Source organism: Manis pentadactyla, chromosome X (assembly GCF_030020395.1).
Source record: "Manis pentadactyla isolate mManPen7 chromosome X, mManPen7.hap1, whole genome shotgun sequence".
Taxonomy (NCBI): Eukaryota; Metazoa; Chordata; class Mammalia; order Pholidota; family Manidae; genus Manis; species Manis pentadactyla.
Genome location: NC_080038.1, coordinates 34,463,555 through 34,486,789, shown reverse-complemented (window position 1 = coordinate 34,486,789; position 23,235 = coordinate 34,463,555). Strand labels below are relative to the sequence as shown.

The 23,235-nt window shown below is 54.2% G+C and overlaps 1 protein-coding gene and 1 long non-coding RNA gene across 4 annotated transcripts in view; one reads left to right on the top strand and one right to left on the bottom strand.

The window, feature by feature from the left end:
- LOC118909247 (uncharacterized) overlaps window positions 1-11,851 on the bottom strand; it is a 51,957-nt gene extending 40,106 nt beyond the window's left edge. Inside the window, exon 1 of the long non-coding RNA XR_008995255.1 lies at window positions 8,183-11,851. This is a non-coding gene — a long non-coding RNA (uncharacterized LOC118909247). The remainder of the gene's footprint in view (window positions 1-8,182) is intronic.
- The window catches only part of BCOR (BCL6 corepressor), a 108,909-nt gene that overhangs the window by 14,815 nt on the left and 70,859 nt on the right, over window positions 1-23,235 (top strand). The window contains exon 1 of one of the 3 annotated variants that reach the window (XM_036879506.2): window positions 13,545-13,747. The exons of the other annotated variants lie outside the window; for them this stretch is intronic. The gene's annotated coding sequence lies outside the window, so the exon portion shown is untranslated. Of the gene's footprint in view, window positions 1-13,544; window positions 13,748-23,235 lie in introns of those variants that run through there. 3 annotated transcript variants of the gene reach the window in all.

Genomic DNA, 23,235 nt, shown 5'->3' with positions numbered 1-23,235 from the left:
ATTCAGATGACTTGCTCTTCCCTTATAATCAGGATAATGTATAGGCCAGGAGCCCAAAATCCATGCAGCTCCTTCCCTGTTTCTTTCCACACTTTGGGTAATTTGAGTTGGGTATGTTAAAGGAAGATAGTTTCAAAGGACATTAGTTACATCATTGTGACTGTTCAGGAGTGCTCAGAGTTTCATTTTTCTATTTTTCACAAAGGAATATTTGCCCAAGGTTTATAAGCCAAATAGTATGTAAAGGATTGGTGTAAAAAAGCAGGTCCCTGTGAGTAACCCTCTCCCTTTTTCTGCCTGTTCTTCTGGTAGATTCCATCATCTTTCTAAGTAATTTTAGATGTGACCTTCTCTTAAATAATCCATTGTAGCTATCATCTCTTGGCCTCCTAGTACGGTAGAGGAGGATTTTTGTTCTCTGATCATACTTCCCCTCCCCTATTATCACAATAGAGCTATGATCATAATTTCTTATTAAATTCATATCCAGTATTTACTTTGTGACTACATGTATTTTCTATTTTATTTTTTTTTTATTTCTGAGGCAAATGAGCTTCAGGGATTGCATTTCCTTTGTTGTAGGATTTTCTCCCCCTGGAGTTAATAATCGCTTCATTTTTTTATTTGCTTAATTTTCTTTGACCTATGACTAATTTTCCCACACTCTCCAACCTGCGTACAAATCATCTTGGGATAGTTTTCGGCACGTTCACCTTGTAGAAACCATCTGCAAATAGGCTGATCTTTTCTGTTTTGTGTGTGTGTGTTTAATTCACATTTTCTTGAAGTCTGAAGCCTTTTTAGAAGTTTCTAATCCTCCATTTAGTTTTTATTTTCTACTACTTTTCTTTTTATGAAGTGTGGTAGGAGTTTCACTGATTCCACATGGGGGTATTGTGTTTTGATGGAAAATTGCATCTCTACCACCCAGCTAAAGTCAGGAGCTGAGAAGTAGATCCAAAGTTTCTGATTCTTGGAATTTTGCTTAGTTTAAATAAACTTTCACCAATTTTCCTAAACATCAATCTTTCAAAAGTGATGGCTGTTACTCCCTGGAACCCTGAACTACCCAGTGTTAGTAAGTTTTTATCCTTCCTTCTCAGAACTGGTTTTACATTTTTAGAAGTAAAGGTTATTTTTAAAATAATTAATTGGCCCTTCCCCAGGCCATTTACTGCAGGTCGCATGCTCTTTGTTTACATTAATTTCACGGTGCCTTTTATTTGTGTTTAGTTAGTCATTTACAAGTCGGCCTTCTTACCTCGATGGTAAATTACTTGAAGGCCAGGGATGCCTTTTCGAAAAATTCACTTCTCTACTTTTGAATTCCCTGAGGATCTAACACAATGCCTTGCCCTTAGTAAACTCTCCATAAATGCGTGTCAAAAAGTGGAGTTAGTCTTCTCCAATCAAGATTCCTTAAAGTGAGGTAACTTTCCAGCCCTCTCTTGCCCCGAAAGCGACTTAGAAATTGCTGGAATGGTGCGGAAGGGCTGGGTTTCTAGGCCTTGCCCCCCGGGAACTCCCTCCGCGGGTTGCAGTCGGGGACGACTACCCAAGTTCCCGGGCGCGTGGACGGGCGGCTGTGCGCGGAAGCGGAGAGAACGCGCTGACTGTTGCAGGAGTCTGGGAACAAGAGGTCCTTTCTCGGAATTAAAAAACGCGGGATTAAAAAACGCGCGGGCGATGCAGCGAGGGGCGACTACAGGCCGCACTTAACCAGGAGCGGTCGCCTCAGGCCAGGGGTCCGCTGTGACCCGCTACGCGGAGGGGCTCCGACGGGAGCGGACGCGGCGCCCCGTGCGCCCCCCAGCAGCTTGGGAACACCCACGCGGCCGCCTTGGCCCTTCGGTCCCACCGCCGGGGGCAGCGCCGCGGGTACTAAGATGGCGGCCGGCGTGCAGCCTCGCGGGCCGTCAGTGCCCGGGGGAGAGGCAGGCGGCAGCCCCTTGGGAGCCTGTACGTGCGGCTGTTACCCCAGCGAGGAGGGCGCTCCTCCCTGGCCCACAGGGGCCCCTGAGGACCGGGTCCAGTGACTTCCCCAGACAGACTCCCTGCCAGGTGCCCTACCCGGACAGGCCACAAAGGGTATTTTATCACCCAACACTTCCAGACTGCCGTTAGGAGGAGGTACGGATAGGCCCTGGATGAGATAAGGACTTCGGGGAGGATATATACGGGACTAGACATGATAGACAGAGGCCCAGTGGGTACCACTGGGTGCAGGTCTCACACCCAAGCCTTTCTTCCAGCCTTGGCAGCTCGGCCAGTAAGCCCTGAAAGCCCTGAACATCTTTGGTGCACAATTACACAGCACCGGGACCCTGGAGAGAGGATTTTGCTCGCTCAAGACCCAGAGCCCAGCCCTCTGGAAATCAGGAATATCTTGGAGAATATGATACATCTGGTTGTGAAATCCACATTATCTAATAAAGGCTACAGAACGTATGCGGCTAGTCACATTTGCTGACATCGGTATGCGCACTGTGTACTGTCTTACTCCTAGGACACTCCAAAACCTGAGGTCCAATTTACCAGAAATGGCATTGATGAATGTGATACATTGAGTGATCTCGCCTCCGGCTCAGGTTGGGAGGTCAGAAGGCCCCCCCCCCGGGGAGCAGCTGGTGCAGGTAGAATCACAATGGTAGGAACAGAGAAGTACCCGGAAAAGCTTCCCATTGCCCTTTGTAAACTGCAGGTTGACACCTCCCACTGGTTCAAGGTTCCATCCAAAGTTTGCATGTTGCTTATCAGCTCAGCATGAGAGGCTGAAATGTGAACTTTTTTTTTGTTTTGGTGAAATAGTCATTCTGCATAATGTTTGCACCGGCTTGTTATTCTTATGGAGAACACTTCCTCCACCCACCTAGGCAGCAGTCACACCAGCCTTTCCTTTCGTGGGCCCTATTACCTCTCCTTTGCCCCAGTTTAGGCAGCCCCCGGTGCTTTGTTCAAGTACAGTCATAAACCCGAGAATGGACCTATTCCTCCCTAGTCCTGACCTTCCTTTAGTGGGCCTGGAGCCTAGCAGGCCCTCCTGGCTCCCCAGCTGATTAGAGTCAAGGATTCTGCTTTCGTTTATGTGTATTTCTCCTCTCTGCACACTTTGTTGGTACTTGTCTGTAAGACTGCTTCACCAAACAGTAAATCGTATTAAAGAAAAAGTTCATTGTGGCCCTTTGGAGCCAGTCTCCACAAGCTGGGGTTCATCCTTCCACTGAGCCAACCATCAGATTTCTGAACCGTAGCCAGCGCTAAGGGGTTATCGCTGACCTTGCACCTACCTAAGTTCTATAGTAGGCCCTGCTCCGGTAGCCAAGCCAGGGTGGACCCACCTCTAGCCTGTCCAGCCTCATGCCCCTTCCCAGAGGCGCAGTAACCGTAAACTGCACGACCGGCGGCCGGCCGAGCTGGCTCCGTGACGACTCCCTGGAGACCGCTGCCTCGAGCGGCAGGCCCCATCTGCAGTGCAGCTGAACGAGTTAAGCTGCCCCAAGCGTGAGCGGCCCTAGGTGGGGACTGGGCGGGAAAGAACCAGGGAGCCCCAGAGAGCCTAGGCTTCAGGATCCTCCACCCCAACCCCGTAACAGAACTGGGTGTACTTGACTCCCTGCCGCGTGGGAGGCAGCCTCGGAGAGGGGCCCAGTGTGAGGACTGCGCTGGGAACCTTGGAGTCGCAGAGGGGACGCGCCCGCTCCCCGTGACAGGAAGGCGCTTTTGTGCCGAACTCGTAACGAAGAACTGCAGCACGCGACCCTTAGATTCCTGCGGCCAAGAGAAGCCCACGATTAAGGCGGGCAAGGGAGGCGCGGCTCTCCGCTTAGCCCCTGGCGCGCTTAGATTATGCACCACCTCTAGTACAAGTCCACCCCTGCCCTCTGCCCTCGGGTGCCAGGACGGAATCTGGGCTGGGCAGGCCACAACCAGGGGATCGCCGGGCTCAGCCCGCACGACCCTGCCTCAGCCTTAAAAAGGCCGTGTGCTGCTGGGGCAGACGAGCAGCGGCCGCGACTCTCAGATCTTTAATTACGCCCCTACCCTTCCCCTCCACCCTATTGTCGGCTTCCAGTCCTTTAATCAATTTCACGATATTAAATATTAATTTCCCGCCAGCCAGGCTTTCTCGGAGGGGGAAGGGACGGGCAGGACTGCTCCGAAGAAGGGCTGTCTTTGTAGGGTGTGATCTGGGTAACAGGGCGCGAAGGACTCCGAAGTCACCTACGCCGGGAACTCGGAGCCACCGGATCTACGCTTTGCGGCTGGGGAACTTGGAGTGAACGCCGGGGTGCAGGCTTCCGGGAGGGGCAGCTAGGTGTGCAAAGAGTCGCAGTGCCCAGGGGGGCCGCCTCTTGGTCCGCACCCCCCACCCCGCCCCCAGCCCCGAGTCAGCCTCACGCGGGCTCGCGGCGTGCAGCGATGATGGATCGCGCCTGGCGGGGGTGATTTGGTGTTGATCGCACATTATCACTGGCAGGTTGGACTGGTTGCTGATGAACGACTTCTAGCGGCGGCGGCGGCAGCGTCTTCAGACACCGCACGGGGACTCGCTCTGCGAGGGTCTCCGTTTTTACCCCGACCCCCGCCCCACTTTCCGACGTCAAGAGAACCTGAGAGTCCGAGAAGGGTCCTGCCGCACCCAAGGCCGCCCTCCCCTGGCCGGGTCCTGCTGTGGGTCGCAGACGGGCCGAAGGGAGCCAGGACGCCTCTCCCACTTCCTCTCATTCCTCCTTCCCGTGCCGCCGGCTCCCCCCTTCCTTCCTGCTTCCCCATGTAAACCGGGAGGGCCTGGGTCACTTGCCGGGTGGCGTCCCCGCTGTCGAGTCCAGGGCGCGGGGGCGGGAGGGGGGAGGCGAGTTTACCCGCCCCGCGGCTCCCGCCCCTCTCCCGAGGCTCGCAGGACCGCGGCGCTGCGGTGCACCCCTCCTCGCCTCTTTCTCTAAAGTGCCTGCAGATACAAAAGCGGTTTCGTAATGCCTTCCGTCTGCGAGAGCCGGAGGACCTTGGCTGACCTTTCGGAAACTGATTGCAACTGCCTGTTAACAGCCCGTAGTGACCGCACCGAACGGAGCGGAGGACAATCATTTTAAGTGACAGACGGCGAGGTGGCCTCGGCTCAGTCGAGCGGCCTGGTTAAGCCCGCCCCGCCCCTCCCCCCAAGTACCCCCCCTTCCAGCCCCGGGCTCACTGCGGGCTGTGGCGGGCGCTCGGGAGGGTGGGGAGGGCGCGTCGCTCGCGCGCGCGCGCGTGTGAGTGTGTGTGTGTGCGTGCCCGCGATTACCGGCCGACGGGTTAACCCTTTCGCCGAGCGGCCGGCCCCTTTGAGACCGGACGCTGCCGGCTTAATCTGCCATCTTCAAAAGAGGAATAAAAGGGCTGCCTCCGCCGACTTTCCCTAATGGATAAACTGTCTTATCTCGGCGTGACCGGGGCTGCGTCCTTGCTGTTGCCGGGGAAAGATCCCGACCCTCGGCTCTTCCCTCACGTCCCCGGGTCCCCTTCTTGCACCCCCTCCCTTCCCTTCCCTTCCCTTCCCTTCCCTTCCCTTCCCTTCCCTTCACAGACACCGCCACAAGGAACAGCACGGGGATAGCGAGCGGTCCAAAGGCTCCGAGAGACTTGCGGTGCAGTGGACGTGGGTGTTCTGGGTGTTTTGGAAACTGGAGAAAGGTGGGGGTGGGCCCACACTGAGAAGGCGAGGTGGGGGAGGGGAAGCTGGTGACAGGGCACCTCGGGCTGCGCTCGCTCCCTCTCTTGGGAGAGATCGCCAGCTGCTCTCCAACAGGCAGCGCCCTGAAATCTATTTAAAGAGAGGGAAAGGGGAGGAGAACAAAGGGGGAGGAGGGGGCGGCGAGCGGAGCCTGGGCGAGAGCGAGCGAGCTGGGAGGATCCGCCGCTCCGCGGGCACATCAAGCGCTCACATCTGTACACTCCGCGATCGATGGGGAGAATGGATAATATTTGTCAGCTGCAGACCTTTCTCTTCCCGGTTCCCGGGGAGGGAGGGAGGGGGAGGGGCAGGCAGACCAGGCGAGAGAGGCCGCCTCAAGGACAGCGCGCTTCCCGCTGCAGCCACACGGAAACCCAGAGCCATGAAAGCCCGGGGATTTTTCTCTTATTATCATTATTAATTATTTCTTATTATTCCACAGCAGCAAGAGAACGCTCGGCGGCGCCCCTCCCCCGCTCGTCCGCCGCCTCCCTTTGTTGATTCTCAGCTGCGAGCGCGGCGGGCCCGAGCCGCTGCCGCTACCGCCACCGCCGCCGCCGCCACCGAGCACGATCTGCTCTTGCGCCCTCGGTCGCAGCTGCGGCCCAGGAAGCTGGGGCTGCGTCCCCGCCCCCCGCCCCCCACAGCGCAGCAGCACCCCCTCCCACTCCCTCCCTGCCGCCAGCCATGAGGCCAGCCCAGTCTCTTCGCTGCTTCTTGTTGCGGCTCCGCGTCCCCAACGCGGAGCAGAGGCGCTGGCTGCTACTGCCCCGAGCCTCGGGCTACGCGGGGGCCTTCGTTACCCCTCACCCCCGGCGGCTGCACTCTTGATGCCGCCGTCCTCACACATGGTCTTCATTTCGCACACTAGCGGCGTGCTTCCTCTCGGCTCCTCTCCTCGGGGCTTTTTGGAGCGAGGGAGGGAGGTTTAGAGGAAGTTAGAAACCCAGCGAGCCCAGGGGAAAGGGGGAAAACCCTTGCTCTCAGTCTGAGCTTCCCAGGCGGAGGGGAGCGCCCCTTGGGGGTGGGGCAGAACCTGGGTGCCCTCCCTTTCTTCCGTGAGGGAAGGGCGAGGTGAGAGGTGATGGTTGGGGGAGGACGCAGAGCTGAAGAGCTTACGGGGTTCCAGGTTTGCTTTCGCCCGTTCCCTTGTCCGCTCCTACCGGCCAGGTTAGAACTGACCTAGCCCCTCGGAACGGCACAGCGGACCTGGGAGCCGATAGGACTAGCGATCAGCAAATGAGACCAAAGGCATCTCAGACTGTCCCCCACCTTCCACGCGGGGGAGGTTCCTGGGCCTTTGCCCTCTTTCTCCAAGGTTGAAAGCCCGGAGTCGACGCCCTACAGGCCCGGGGTCCGAGCCCACTGGGGTGGGGGAGTGCGGAAAGTTGTACTCCGGGTTTACTTGCGGCTTCACCCCTACGCCCCCACCCGCGCTGTTGTCCTGCGATTCTGGGCCAGCCTGCGGTGGCGTTCCCTACTGCTCCGCGGTCCTGGGCAGGGCAGGAAGCTGGCACGGCCGCCGGCTGGGCCGGCGCCACTTGGCCGGGCCGGCTGCTCGCTGGAACTCGTGCGGCACCTTCGCGCCGAGTCGGGTTCCCGGGTCTCCCGCCCCCCACCATGTTGTCCGTCGTCCTCTCTCCGGAGTCTCCCTGTCTCCGCCCGCCCTCTCAGCTTTTCCCCTCCTTGTTCTGTCTCGGGAGCCCCGTAGTGCAGTCAACCGCCCTTCCCGAGATTCAAAAAGAAGTTTTGTGTTTCCCCGGGGGCAGCAGCCTAATGCTTCCCTTGTTTTCCGGAACAAAGCCGACATTCAGTGGGGAGGGGGCAGGCGCTGACTCCTGCCCCTCCTCGCAGCACCCCACACCCCTGCAGGTTCCGAACGCTCGCTCCCAGGCCCTGGTGGCCTAGGGATGGGCTGGGGGCCCTCTTTCCCCAGGCTCGGCTACAAAAGCATTGCGCCTCCCTACCCCATCCCCCGCCCTCACGTTCCTCCCGGCTCTGTCGGGAGCTGGAGAGAAGGCGACAGGGTGTTTGGGTGAGGTTCCAGCCCGGGGCGGGGAGGGCACACACGCAGCTGTTTACAGTGTGCCTGTGCTGCAGGAGGCTCACCTGCCGCCGCCTGACAGCGTGGGGCAGCCGCGCAGTCAGGTTAGAGAAGGCGTGTAGCGGCGAGTCCTCCGGCCCTTGGGCGCGCCGAGGAGCTCGAGTTCTCTAGTAGCGCGTACCTCCTCTAGCCCACAGGCCGTCCCAGCGCCCAGTGTGGCCTGTAGTTTATCTAAAGGGCTTGGGGGAAGAGCTCACAGGGGGCGCTCAGAGCCCTCGTTGCGCCAAGCTTCTGAGCAGTTCTTCCCCTTGCAGGGGTAAGTTTTCGGCCGGAGTTAAGTTCGCTCTTGGGACTGGGAGATGCTTCTCCCTGCGGATAGTACCCACAAGCCACACTTGCCCCTGCCCACCTTGCCCGAAGGACTTTACCTCATCCCCCGCTTGGGGGGCACCGCTGCACTAGCTGTGCCTGTGCGAGCCAGGCCTTCTAGTCCGCGCAGCGCAGCCTTAGATCCCGCGCCCCATCTTCCCTTCTCCCGGGCCTGTGGCCGGCGCCTCCAGCGCGGCCTGAAACTTGATCCCGTTTCGGAAGGACAGTGTGTAAACACTAGGCGCGCTCCGAGAGCTCGCGGGAGGGGCCGGGCGAGGGCCGCCGGGTTGCTCCGAGGCCCAGCGCCCTCGCCCGCCTGCTCGCCCCGGGCACGATCGGCGGGGCCGCCGCCTCGCTCTCTGCCTTCCCAGTTGGCTCAGCTAATTGGAGCCGCCGCCGCCACCTCGGCGGAATCTTGTTGAATTTTCTAGACCGCAACCGTTCAGTCGTGGCTGCCTGCGGCTCCTCTCCCCTTCCCACAGCTGTTATCTCCTCCAGCAACTTGTTGGTTGTGGGGGACCCTGCCTCCGCTGACCCTGGCTTCAGGCTCCGTGTTCACCCCAGCAGTTCGGGGGTGTTCTTCTACAGGACACGGAAGGGGAGGTAGAGTCTTACCAGAACTGTGAGGCTTTGCGCCAGAACCTGAGGCTAATTGTTTTGGTAAGCACAAATACTATACAGGGGATCCTCTCAGCAGAAAGCCATTGTCCTTGCTGTATTGCACCAGGAGGTAGTGACAGTGCCAGAGGGGCTTCAGGAGCAACTCCACTAGTGACTTCAGTTCCAGGAAAATGTTACAAAAGGGTGGGGTGTTGGGAGGCACAAAGGTACCTCCTCCCTCCTGCTCTGCCCCCAATCCTTCTCAGCACTGGGGACTTGTTGCAGAGGAACACTTCTACATTTTGGGCCTAGGTCACCCAAAAGGGCCAAGGCTGCTTCCTTCTCGGTTTGAAGTACCAAATGGGGCCAGGAAGTGTCTTGTCAACCTCAGTGGGTTCTGGAGTACGCTTCCCCAAACGTAGTCATTTCTAAGCTTGTGCCAGCCAGCCCTTCTGGGCCCGGCCCCCCTCCCCCACAGCTGTGCCTCCCTTCTTCCTTGGCCTGTTGTCTGATACCCTAGCCATAATGTCCCCTCTAGGTGTAAAGTATCCGGTCTGCAAGCTGTCAGGTCTGCATGGGTCTGTAAGAGGCCCCAAGCCTGGCCCCATGGCCAAAGTGGGAACAAGTGAGGTAGTTTGGTAGTGCTGAAGGACTGAAGAAGACATTGCTGATGGTGCTAGAGCAGTTGCTTTATATCCAATGCCCACTTTAGAACGTCTTTCCCTCTGAATAGAACTTTTGCTAGTGGGTTTCACAGGCCCAGGGCCCGATATTGTAAAAGTGGTTGTACCCCCAGCCCTGAAGTACATAAATACACACAAACTCACAGGGGGCTGGGTCTGAGAATACCACTGAGGGTATCTGTAGCAGCAAGAGAGGGTCAGTTTTTCCTGTAACAGTTCTGAGAAAGGCGCCTGTTCCCTCCCTTTGATGGGTCTCTGACAACTGTCAGGGAACAAAGAGACAAGGCCAGTGACTCATTAACTGTCATTTTCCAACACCTCTTTCCCTGCCTTCTAACTTTTACCTGGACGGCCACTTTGGGGTTTTCCTGAGGAGTCCTCTCCATGTACTTATAACCAGAGCAAGATTTCCAACTCAGTTCATAATGATTTAAGCTATGATAAAAAGAGAATCTATAAAGCTAATATAATGGTGTCCAGGATGGCACTTCGGTAAGTCAAGTTCACCTAGTTCCTTGGCATCTAAAAGCCTCCAGGCCCTTCCAATTAGATAACCTAAGTGTGTCTCCCACTGTTAGTTTCTCTTCTCTTTCTGTAGCGGAAAAAAATGAAGCCTCTCAAAGGTGGTTATTCTCCTTCACCTGTACCCTATCAGCTTGTGAGAACCTTGTTTCTGTGTAGGGTAAAGTGCATTTCTATGTTTTGATTTTTTAAAAAGAGTAATTTGTGTTCCTTTTCAGGCCTGAAAAGATAATTCTGTGTCGCAGGAGCTCACTTTTTTCCTGGTGGTTTAACAGACAATCTGGATTCTCATTCTGGAGCAAGGGTGCTTTGATGTCCCGGACCCCTTCTGGTAGTTTTCCCCTTCCCTCTGTCATCATCCAGATAGCACCAGGCCCTTGAATAGGTCCCATGGCCTGAGGGTTTCTGTCTTGAGGGCTGGTCTTGAGGGGTCTCAGAAGATCCTGCGACTCTGAGCCTGGTATCAGGCATTCACATTTCTTTTACTGTGCAAAGAATATTCTCAGCCATTGGAATTCCTATTCCATCTCCCTGAAAGTTTATGCCAACAACTCCCCATGGGGCCCATGGTGATGAATATCGTGAGGTCTGGGGAAGGAGTCGTTACGGTGGGAAGAGTTGAGTGCTTGCCTGAAGGACTCAGACTTGAATTAAACAAAAATGCAAACAGTAACCAAAATAGTTCTATTGGCCTGGTAGCTTGCTTGGAAACAAATCCTACCCCACCCTCGCACCCACTCCCGGCTCGTAAAGCCTGGGGGCATATCATTCCTTTGGCCTCTGTTTAGCTCTCGACTTACAAATGGTGCAGTTAGGCATACCAGGAAGCTGAGAAGCATTCACTACTCCTCACTTTCCCTGGCGCTAGGCTCAGTTTGGCTGAACTTGCCGTTCCTGTCTTTTTGGAGGAGCTGGTTGTGTTCCCGAAGCAGGATCGCACTGTGCTGCCTCCCTAGGGGTCCTCAGCTATTGATTTTTAATATCCGTATTCAATATTGTGTATTAAATATTGAATCCATGCACGAGAGGATGTGATGCAAATCACCAGCCGTGCCTGAGACTTTAATAGTTGTTTTATTGCCCGGAAACCACAGTTGGACGCAAGGCATCCTGCAGCCGAGGCTGGGGGAGGGGATGACAAGCAGAGAGAAGAGCTGAGCAGACAAGCAGAGTCGGGCCTCCCAAAGATACAAGACCTCTGGGATAGCCACTGCTGAAGGCACAGCCGGGCCCTAACAACTTACCCCTGGGCAGGTGGGTTGGGGCCAGGTCCAAGGCTGTTACCGAGAGGCAGGGGAGACTTGGTAGAGGAAGAGGTGTAGGACTGTGTCCTTCCTTCCTAGACTTCCCTAACTGAACTGTTCATTGCTGTCCAGCCATTCCCTTTCCCCTACACACAGATATTCACACTCACACACACACAGCTCTATTGAACAGGAAAGTGAACCTGGGGGCAGGAAACCCCAGGCCTTAGGCCTCCTCCACCACTCTTAGCTCTAGGACCTTGGTACACACCTCTCAACCTCTCTGGGCCCCATTTCCCTCCTCTGCTAATGGGAGTAATGCTATCTGCCCTACCTCCCTCACAGCCTGGTGGTGAGGCTGGCGCAAATGAGATAATATTCAGGGAAAAGGCTTTTGTAAACTGTCAGGCCCCACGTAGGCAGGCTGAGGGATTAGTGTTGGCTTTCCCTTTATGCTCCCCCTCTCCTGCAGGCTGTGTCTCCCGACTGCCTTCTTTTTCTCAGGCCTGAGCCCCCTCCTCCATTACAGGCCCCTTCCTCTCCTTTCCCTTGGCCACCTCTGCCCTGTCTCCCAGGCTTCCTGCTCTGCCAGTGACTGTGAGCTAGGGCTAGGTAGTCAGGTTGCGAGGCACCCACCAGCAGGGAGAGAGGAAGGGCTAGACGTGTGTGTGTGTGTGTGTGTGTGTGTGATGGGGTGGGTGCACCTAGTGTGCGCAAATCCAAGAGCCTCGGGAAAGCGCTCCGCTTCTTTCGAGGGAGGAGAGGCGCTCTCCTAGGCGGCGGGGTAGTCGGGCGGGGAGAGCAGTGGGGAGGGAGGCGGGTGTGGGGGGGTGGCCGCTGCTGGGCACAGTGTGCGGTCGGTGACAGGGAGCGGCGAGAACCTGAGGCTGGGGACCTCTTCCCGCATTACACTGTTCCTTGTTGCGGGAAATCCAGTCTTGGTTCCTGATTGTTGGAAAGGCAGGGTGTGGGTTTTGCCGTAAGGGTCTTGAGCTTGCGAGGCTCCCAGTGTTAATTCCGTGGAGGGTGGCTCTTCAGCGCCTCCAAGTCAGATAAAGAGTTGCCCAAGGCCCCTAGGGTGGAGAGGAGGTCTCCGAGGGCCGTGCTCGTGTCCCGAGAAGGTGCCAAGCTCCTCTAACCCATACCTTTGTCCCGGGCTCCAGGAGAGGGGGAGACCAGAGGGATCCCAATCAGTTAAGACCACCCCGGGGACGCTGCCAGGTGCAGGGAAGGCCCAAGCTGACTCGCCAAGCCGGCCCAAGACCAAAAATCAGCTCTGGCAGTAGGCCCCGCTGGAAGTCCGAGTCAGCGTCCCCTGGGCGCGCGAACGGGGGTATGCCAGGTAGGGCCTGACTGCGCACGCCTCCGTGTTGGGGCTTGGGAGTCTGCTCCTTCCTGCATTTCCGGGTCTGCGGCTGAGCCGCCTCGGCTCTCTCCTCCCGCTTTGTCTTGCTGCCAGCTTCTCTCTTGCCCTCGCCAGTCTCCTGGGTTGGCCGGTCGCTCTCTGCTTCTCCGTGTGCGTCTCGGCTTTTACGCTGCCTTGCCCTTTGCGCACGTGTGGCCCCCTTTCCTCAACCCAGGCTCAGCTCGGCCTCTTCTCGCGGGCTACTTGGCACTGCCTTAGGATCGCTGCGAGTGCCCACGCCTGGCGCCTCCTCCCCCGACCCAGGCTGACGTATCCGGGGCTCGGCGACCTCCGGGACTAAAACATCCCGAGATTCTGGTTTAGCTCCACCAAAGCAAACCCAAGAGGACTCCGATAATCCCTCACTGCGTTCCCCATCGCTCCCAGCCCTAGGCAGCAACGGAGAGGGGCTTTTCTTAGACCTGCTTTGCAGAGTTGAGGGGGGAACACTTCTGCGGCCGACCTCGAGGCGTCTGTGGCTTCCCCGAACTCTCGAGACTGTAAGCAGCCAAGAATTTGAGTACATGATTCTGCCTACTGACCCGAAAGTTGGCCAGACGTATGGGTGCGGGTGGGGGTGCCCGGAGTGCGTGTGCGTATCGCAGGTCTGCGCAACACCCTAGGCCGCCCCCTTACCCTGGGCCCGCGCACGGCCAGCCTTCCAGGAGAAAACACCGACCAACTCCTTGAAAGTAAACTTGCCACGAGGGGAGCGAAGGAAGGAGGGGGCTGGCAGGGGTGTCTGAGTCGGGAAGACTTGTGTCAAGTTTCAGCCCCTAATGACACTCGGCGGCAAGGTGCCAAAGCCCTGGGAACGGCGGCGAGGGGGAGGGCGGGAGGGGTTCGAGGTGAGAGTGACCGCGCCGCGGGACCGGAGGCGCACCCCGAGGCGCACCGCGCGTTCTCCGCCCGGAGGCCAGGGCGGGCCAGGGGAGGCGGGGGCGGCAGGCGGGGAGGGGGCGTTTGGAGAGCCGCCTGAGCCGAAAGGAGCGCAGGCATCTTCCGCAATCCATTCATGCACTGAAGCGCGTGCAGAGCTGCTGATCGCTGCCATTGTTACTCGCGGGCGGTGTGGGAGCCGAGCCTCCACTCTGGCGAGAGATAAATGGCCTCTGACAGCCCCTCCTTGCCAAGAGAGCTCCTCGGATTTCACCGCGCGGCGGCTCTCAGGTCTGTGCCTCGCTCGCTTCCCGGTGAGAACCTTTAAATCAGCCTCCGGGCCCTCCCTCCTTCCCGACGCTGCCCCCCTCCTGCTCAGGCCCCGGCAGGGCCCGGGGCGCGCTTCGCGCAGTCTCCGACCCCCGCCCCACCTGGTGGAGGGACAAGGCGGGGAGCTCCGGGAGGACCCAGGGGGCGCGGGGGGAGACGCGGAGAGGCGGCCGGCGTCCCCCAGCCCCGGCTCCGCACCTCCCCCGGAGCGGAGCCCCGCGCCCCGCCTCCGCGTCCACAAGATGGATCAGGCTACCGTGCGGAGAGCGGGCTGTAAATATTTAAAAAGTCTCTCGCGCGCTGGCGGTAATGGCTTTCGCAGTCGGAATGTGTGCTAGGATAAGAGGGGAAGGGCGATGTGTGTTCTGTGTTGCGAGGTGGGGGAATTGGTCCTATGCCTCCTCCCCTGGTCCGGGGGTGGGCTGCTTGTTTCCGATTTCCCGCCCTCCGCCTCTGCCGCCGCGTCCCACCATAGCGTCGAGAACACCAGTCGATAGGGAACTTGAACCTGGAAGGGCGACTCAGGCCTGGATGGGGTGACCTGGGTCACTCTTCCCTTCGGGGTCCGCCGAGGTCCTAGACTGGGGCTGGCCCGAGAGTCCCGGTCCAGGTCCGCTTTTCGCTGATGCACCCTGGAGGGTGGGAAACACACGGGTTGTATCCCCCTGAGTTTCGGTGGTCGCTAAAGCCTGGGCCCTGTTTGTGCCTTTGCTCCCCTCCCCATGTCTCTTTTAAGCCTTGATCCACTCTAAACGAGAGCCGTTCTCCCGCGGCCCCCTTCTGAATCTGAAAGTAGCTTTGTGGCTGCCAGAACTGAAACCTGGGAGGAGGCAACGCGTAGACATGGGGGGGACGGCGGTGACTAGCGCCCAGGAGGTCACACGTGGATGTGGAGAGGGATCGTTTGCTTCTTGGCGGAGTGTGGGCCTGGGATCTTTGAGGCCGTGCCCAGCCGGATGGGAGGGGTGGGGGAGGGGACATCCAGCCTCCCTGGGTTGGAGAGACATAATGGGCCCACCACAGGGTGTGTGTAGGGTGAGGCTGTAGCCTTCACCAGCCGTCCCTCCCTTGACGGGGCGGGGGCGCCGAGTTGCCCAGAGCTGGGGTGGGCTGGGCGCCACGGGTTCGCCTGGAAGGTTGGAGGGGGTGTGGGCCCGGGCTGGGACTGCACCCCTGCCACCCCTCCACTCCGCCCGCTCGAGGACCGGCCAAAGTGTGGGTGCTGGCGGCGTGTCAGGGCGCGCCAGGGCTGCTCTCAGCGTTCAAGCGCGTGGAGCTCTCCACTCCTGGCAGCTCTGCGCACTCCGTTTCCTGGGGCTTGTGTTGCGCCCTACTCGCTTGTTTGTCTCGTGTGAGTCTCGTAAACCGCCCTGATTTATTACCCAGACTAAATGCTTAATTTGTGAATATGAAACAGATTAAGAGGGGCAGGGGGAGGAGGGGGCTTGAGGTCGGCATATTTTAGCAATCAGACCAAAGCAGTCCGGCAGATGTTTCAAATTTGTCGACATTTTCAGGCTCATGTGGAAAGCCAGCCAGAATGGTCAAGAGGTCCTTTCTCCTTCCTTCAACCTGAGAACTTGGCAGTGATCAAAAGGAGGTGATTAGTAGCTACAGAGAAAAGACACCAGCAGGCAAGGAGTTAACAGAGGCCGAGCCCTTCACCTCCTGGATGGGGATTGGGGTGAGGGGCTGGTTGTGAGAGCTGGCTACAAAGGCAAGAGAGGTCCTAGCTAAAAAGGCCAGAGTCCTAGAAGCCAACTTTGAAGAACAAAGTAGAGGATCTATTAAAAGTTAATTCAGTAAATAAACTTCACTGGCCATAAAACAAACAAGAAAGATGGAAATGCCAACTTAAAATAGCCAAAAGATAATAAAAATAAATACTTTTGATGTGGCCTAAACACGTGCTTGCGCCTTTTAGCAGGCAGGTCTCTATAGTGATCCCCCTGAGACAGGCCTCAGCACCCTTTCCCTTTGAAAAGCCCTTGTGTGTATAGGCAATGATTTTTGGCATTTGTCAATTTTAGGCAACTTCACACATCAAAGGCTAGCACAGTGTTATTTTAGCTCCTTGGTTCCAGCTGCCCAGTGAAGCAGATACAATTTCTATAAATTGGCCTTCTCCTTTGGGTTTTGATTGATCATCACCATATGAGATTATTGAAGGTCTAATGTCTTATTTCACTTTCTCCAAGGGGTAAGGAGAGGAACAGTTTATTGGAAGTCAGGCTGTTAAGACTCTGGTGTTGTGCAATAGTAATTTCCAGGAGCCTGGGTAGATCAGGCTCCGGAAACTCCCATGCATCTCCTGCGCTTTCCTTGTACTACTTTCCCCCTCCCCGCCCCAGGTCTCAGCTTCAGTCGTTAGCAGGTACAGTGAAAACAGAGCCTCTGGAACCTTTGTAGTTGGAAGGAGAAAATGGCTGTTGACTAAAAATAAGGCAACAAAAGATTCATTTTTAAACATACTTATTGTAACACAAGAACCCCCCTTGACTGTTTCCCACTCCAAACTTTTTTGTTCCCCTTTTGCCTTGATACCATCTTTCATTTTATTAAAGTTGATTATGGTTCCTCTGTCTTGTCCTCAGCCAGACAAAGGCTTAGGAAAAGTCAGGGAACGTGTTAATTATATGTTTCTGGTAAACCGACTTTTCATTTCCCCCTAACACATTTAGTTGGCTTGGTGTTTAGTTTAACACTCAATTGCTGCAAATATGCTGCTTAAAATGCTGTCTTTATTAAAACAAATAAATGAATGCAAAGACCTTTCTAATTTCAACTCGCGTGGGCTAGAAACAGAAGAGAAAACTGAAGTCGAGAGCAAGAAGGAGGGAGAGGCAATGGGGAGGGAAGAGAAAAGAGACCAGGAAACACACAGACAGACAGACAGACACACACACAGTATATTCCTTCTGCCACTACCCCCCTCCACCCCCAGCCACATTAAACTGGTCCATATGATTGTCCTTGGCTGCACCCAGCAGCTCACCAGCCCTCCTGGATTTTCCATCACTTGGTGCCTAAGGCAGTCATTAGCTGAGAATGGACAACCTCCTCTACCTGCTGGCAGCCCATCACTTACCAGCCAGGGGAGGCTGGCTGCAGACTCCTGTGTTGGAGCTGAGCCCCATTCGCTCAGCCAGAGAGGGGTCCTTGGTTCTTGCCCCTGGGTGCATTGGTGCCTAATTAAAGTCTATCCAGAGCAACGGGCACTAAATGTATGAAGGCTGAGAGGAAGTTGGGAGGAAAAGGCTGTCATTACCTGGGCAGAGAAAGTGAATCTTCTGAGAGAGAGGAGAAAGGGATGCCTCTGATTGCACTGTGTGTTTACCCTCAGCAGAGCCGCGGAGTACACATTAACTCTGCTGAAATCAAGGAGAAATGGAAATTAGGAAGAAAAAAAAACCCAGAGCCCCCACGTAACTAAACAGGGCCTGTGTCATGACCAGGCAGGATGGAGGTCTCCTGTAGCTCCAAACAGACAATGCTAGTTGCAGAAAAATGACTCAGGTGCCCTTGTGGCACTGGAGTTATTTCTCATGTGCCATGGCCCCATCGCACGCAGGAGCTAGAGCTGTATATGGCTGTGAGGATAGAAAGGAACAGACGTGCCAGGAGCCCAAGGACCAGGTATGTGCTGTGAAGCTAAACAGATCATGGAAAAGCAGAGGGAGAATCCTCAGCTGAAGGCCAGGGACCCCACTAAGACCAGGACCCAGGCAGGATCAAAATGGCCCGACTTTGGGGTAAAGTGACAGCTGGCAAACAGGAGCATGTGCAGATATTGTAGAACAGCCGCTGGGGCTTTGATTGAGGCCCCATTTAACACAGCTGAGAAAATCGGTTCAGAGGGTGAAAACACTAGCTCAAGGTGATGTGTTAGTGGCCAAAGACCAGAACCCAGAGCTCCCTGCTTTGGAAAACAGAATCAGAAGAGGAAAGTAACTTCTGGTTAGAGAGAGATCCAAGTGCTCTTGGTCATTGAAGAAGCCTGGTACTTAAGTCATTTAGAACTTAAGTAGTTGCTGTGGGCAAACATGATTCTGGGCAAAGGAAGCTATAGTGCAATAAGCCCTCAAAGGACTGAGCAGGGGAGACTGGTCTCTTCTCTGTGTCTGGTAACAAAGGCCATGAAGGACAGTGGGCAAGGGGGCTGGAGAAGAGAAGAAAGAAGCCACTTGCAGGTTCCACTTTTAACCAAGAGCACAGCGAGGTTTTCAGGAGGGCAGCCTGGCTGTGAGACTGTCTTCCTGGCGGTGAAGGTGTAAGAGATGCCATCTGGGCCAGGACCCTTCACTTCACTTTCCTTGGAGGGCCTGACTATTTCCCAAGGCAGGACAGGAAAAATGAGTCTAATGCAAATAGAGGAGGCAACTTCTCTAGCTTGAACACTCCTTGCAGTTCTCTCTCTTGCCCTGGACAAATAGAAGAGTGTAGCTTATCCCCAAAAGCTCCTGGACAAATGTAGGCTCTCTGGGGGAGCTGGTAAGGGAATACTGCCTCCCTTAACAAAACAAACCCGAGACTCTCCAAGGTTTAGCCCTGGAAACGAAATCTCCCAGCAGAGAAGGGGGGCTGGCTTAAGTGCCCCTGACTCTGTGCCCCCCGGATTCCACCTGCCCCTTGGGGCGTTCACAGTGTGATCACAGGTGCTCTCCCTGCAGCCATCTGGCTTCAGCCCAGCCTGTGCTCTTGGTTTCCCTAAGCAGAGGCGAAACACGCTGGAACCTTCAAAGCACATTCCTAAACACTAAGGGAGAGCTGTGGGGAAGTGAAAACAAAGAGGCCAAGGAGCGCTGGAGCAGTTCAGCTTACAGAGTCTGTGGGCCAACAGGGCTGGCCCAAGTTCAGTCAGACTTGCTGGCTGTGGGCCAGCCAGAGCTGGCAGTGCGCCCTTTCCAGCCCACTACTCAGGCCTGCATCGCCCCCAGACCTGGACACACCCTTACACTCAGCCCAACCCCTAGGAAGCCCTGCTGCCCTTTAGCGGCCCTCTCAGCCCTCTCTTTCCCAATCTAGGTTGCTAGTTTCAGAGGCAGTGCAAATGGCCCCTGCAGCCGCTGAACCCAGAGCTGCCCAAGATTGAGAGGGTTGCCAGTGGGCCAGCCCCTCAGGGTGGCCTGCTGTGTCTGGGTGTGGCCCAAGTCCCTGACTGGTAGCTTCAGGCCTTGAGCAGCAGAGCAGCCATGCTGGGTAGCTGTGAACCAAGTGTTACACTTGGTTACTGTTTACCCTAGCGCGTCATAAAAACATCACGTTCTATGTGCATCAAGGCTGGGAAGCACTGCTAACTGGCTATAATTATGACATCAAGGCCCCAAGAGGTACCCACACCTACAAAAGAGCGAGCACTGGGCCACAAGGCCGTTTGCAGAAGGTGGGCAGTCATTCAACAAGCATTCCATTGAGCCCCTCCTGTGTGCTGGGCACTGTGCTTGCAGCTATTGGGGGTGGCTGGGGGAGACTCGGGGCTACCAGGCCCCAGGCCCCTCCTTAGAAAGCTTACCTTTCCCTGAGGGAGATAAATGCCACATGCCTGAAGACCTCACTGCGCTCACACTAACTAAAGCCAGGACAAAGAGCTGCACTTGGTTTTCCTCCTCAGGCATATATTTGTCAAGCCAAAGGGTGGATGGTATGTTTCTAACTGCTTCCCACTTACGGCTGGATAAGACCACCCCCCCCAACTCTGAATGGCTGACTACTGAATAGGGCCTTGGAGTCTGGGAACTCTGCTGTTTCCTGAGATTCCACCCAAACCATGTCACATTAATGGCAGATGTTACGGGTAACACCTGCATGTGTCACAAAATTCTAAGGCTATTCAGGGTGTGCAGAGGAAAAGTAGCTCTCCCACCTCCATTCCTCAGCCACCTAGTTGCTTCTCTACGGGCAGCCACTGCTCCTGGTTTCTTGCTTATCCTTCCCCAGATAGTCTATTAAGGCTAATTTTTAAAAATTATTTTATTTTTTAAAAAAAATTCTAAACCCACAGAAAAATTGAAGGAACAGTACAATGAATACCCATATACAAAGGCAGATTTTCAAAAGTGCTATATTTATTCAATGCGCCTACCTTGGAAAGAATTCAAAACCCCTTCAAAGATCTAAATTAGTTTAACTTGATCTTAAAATGTTATACTTTGCCCTCATGGACACACTGCTTGTTCATCGTCCCTTCCCCAACCCCTGGTACCTTATCACTGTGCCTTGTTCATAGCAGTCATTTAATAAAGCTTGTAGGATTAATAAAGCTAAGACAACACAGTAGTTGACAGGGTAGAGCCAGACTGCAGAGGTTCAAACCTGGCTCTGCCACTTGACTAGCTGTGTGGCCTTAGGTGGTTACTCTGGGCACCTCACTTTGCCCATCTATAAAATGGAGGGTAATAACTGATGTCAGAATGTTGGGAGAATTAAATTAGCCAATGGACATAAAGCACTTAAAAAAATAGTGCCTGGCATATAGAAGGTCATGTCTATGTACTGAGGAGACTTGAGACTTAAACACATTTGGTATTGACTTTGCTTTGCTGATTGTATGTGACCTGAGTTTGTGGCCTCTGAGTTTTCATTAGGAACCGGGAGAGAGGCCAAAGGAAACCAGGAATGTAGCTTCATAATCCTTCCCTGCCTGAGAGAATTGCCCGCGCTCTACTCTGCTGTGAGCTGAGGCAGAGTGGCATAGTATGTAAGTGGCGGGGGCTTCCTGGGGACAGTTTCCACACTCATGGACAGTTTCTGGCCGTGCTTATTAAAAAGACATTTGGAGAAAAAGTCTTTTTTTCCCCCCCCCCATTTTCTAGCCTGGCTAGTTGCTTCCCTGCTGATAGAACCATCTCTGAAGAAAGAACGAGCATTTACTTTAGGGACAGAGCCAGCAAGAACACCTTGCTCTTGGGGAGTACCAGGCTCACAAAGGCCTGTTTCAGGCCCTAGTCAAGGGTCAGACAGCCCCACTGTCTGACAAGCCAGGGAGGGTCTTATGGACTCCCAAACAAAGTTGCTTGGGATGCTATTCACATAGAAATGGTCGAATGGTGGATGTCTTAAGAGCCAGAGGTGAGAGAGGACACAGGAAAGATAAAGAAATTTGTTTAAAGGTATACTTTGCTCTGTGTTGTAAAATACTGAGCCTAATGCTAGGCTTTGATGGCTGTAATATCCGACCTTGACATTGTGGTGTTTCTGCCATATAATTTAATTAACGTGTGATGCTGGCACAATGCCAGCGAGTCAAATGTTCTGACAGCTCTTGGAAGCCACGTAAGTCCCTTTGAAGTTCCCCCCAGTGAACTAGCATGCAGAGAAACCTCCTAAGGCTGAGGACAGCCCCTGATACGGGGTACAGAAATGGAGCTGTGTTGCACTAACATTGAATGGCACTGGCCAGGCCACCTGCTGTCTTGTCACAGTTCCGGAGGTCTGCTGCAGTTTTTAGGGCCCTAACCACCATGAGCAGCTCCTTGAGGAAGAATAACTCATCCCTCATCAGGGACAACATATGGAGGTCTTATGTTTGCAGATTTTTCTCCACAAAATGTTTTCTTCCTTAACTTTGCCTATTGCCAAGTCATTGAGTTGCACACAGGAACATAAATTAGATAAGAGGCATATTAACTAAGGACAAAGAGGACTTATAGACATCCATTCCACACATAATTTAACACTCACTATGCACCTCCCAAGGCTTTGGGCATTTATAGCAGGAAACAAAACAGTATCTTGGCCATGATAAAACTTTGTTTTACTACAGAGAGAAAGAGAATAAATACAAGAGCAAAAAATATATATAGTATTTCAGGTTGCAATAAGTACTATGAGGAATTAAGATGGGTAAGAGGATAGAGAGAGATGTGATGTTCTTTTAGATGGTGTATTATGGGTCTTGGGTTGACAGAATAAAGGGCATAAGTGGTGTACCAGTCAGTGCTTGCCACAATAATGCTGCATAACAAACTACCCTAAAACTTAGCAGCTTATATCAATCAGCATTTATTTCTTACATACGGATCACCTGTAGTTAGCTGAGCTAGACTGTGCTCAACTGAATGTGACTCCAAGTGTGGGTTGAGACCAGTCTGCTCCATGTGTCTCTCATCCTCCATGAACAAGTGGGCTACCTGGGACATGTTCTTCTCATGGTGATGGCAAAAGTGCAAGAGGGTAGAGTGGAAATGTAATGACTCTATTAAGTTCTGCACTCAGAACTTGCATACTGTTAGTTCTGCTTACATTCCATTGGCCAAAAGATGTCTTGTGGCCTGACATTGATGGGATGGGGAGCTACATTCCACCTCTAGCCAGATGAATGGCAAAGGGTGTGGATACAGGGTGGGGTGAAGAATTGGGAACAGTAATGCAATCTGAAACAGATGGTTCAAACCAAAACTGTGTATCTCTGGCTATGACATTTATATATACAAATACATATAGCAAATCATATCAACTGCCTTCATGGGAATCTTCTGATTTACGTTTAAGTAAATCCATGCAATAATTACACATTAGTGTCCCTGAGGTGGTTTTCATGATAGCCACAGGTTTCTGGGTCATGGCAATGAACCTCACAAAACCTGGGAAGAAGGGCTGTAGGCTATCCCAATGCTGAGAGAGAGGAAGGCCATGGTGGAAACTTCTTTCTGCCTGGGCTTCTTATGCAGGGATGGTGCAGGTGGGAATGACCAACCCCAAACCCATTAAGTGCCCTTGCTGGACTCGAAGCTTGTCTTGGAGTGGTGCAGATCTGGAGTAGGACCCAGGAGGTGTCACCACTGAGCCTAAATCTACTACTGAGCAATCTTTAGCTAGTCCTACTGGCTGTCTAGGACATACCTTCATGCATAGGTCAAAGATTCCAGCTCTTTCTTGCAGCTCTTTCACCCCTAGTCCTGCCTTGCCTTTCTTATGCCGTTCTGGAATAATGTGGGATGGGCCTGTAAATGTTTTTTCAGAAAGTGATGATGTTTAAAATTGGGCCTTCTTCCTTGTGAATTCTCTAGGGCTCTGAAAGGCAAGTACTGGAACCTGGCCCTTCTCTTCAGGAAGGACAGCTCACTGTTCAATTGATTCTGATGGCCAGTGGAATCTAATCGCCTTTGCCCGAAGTTATTCCAATAAAAGGAGTCCTTTGTATAAAAATTCAAGGTGACAGCATCAAGATTTACATCCTGTGGGCAGAGAGAATGGAGCGCTATGGCAGTCATGTAATGGTGGGGCCCTGTGGGGATTCAGACCATCTCTTATTTGGGTGAATTCTGGCTCCTGTCTCCAAAGGTGTGCGAGGTGATCCATCTTCTGTAACTAATCCTAGCCTAGAACTGGAAGGAGGACCAGCTGGATGTAATCGCCATTCGGACTAGCCTCCTTCCCTGAGTGCGCCAGGCATTCCTGAAACTGCAACTTGGTCTCCGATTTCACTGGCACCTTTGCTTGATGTAACT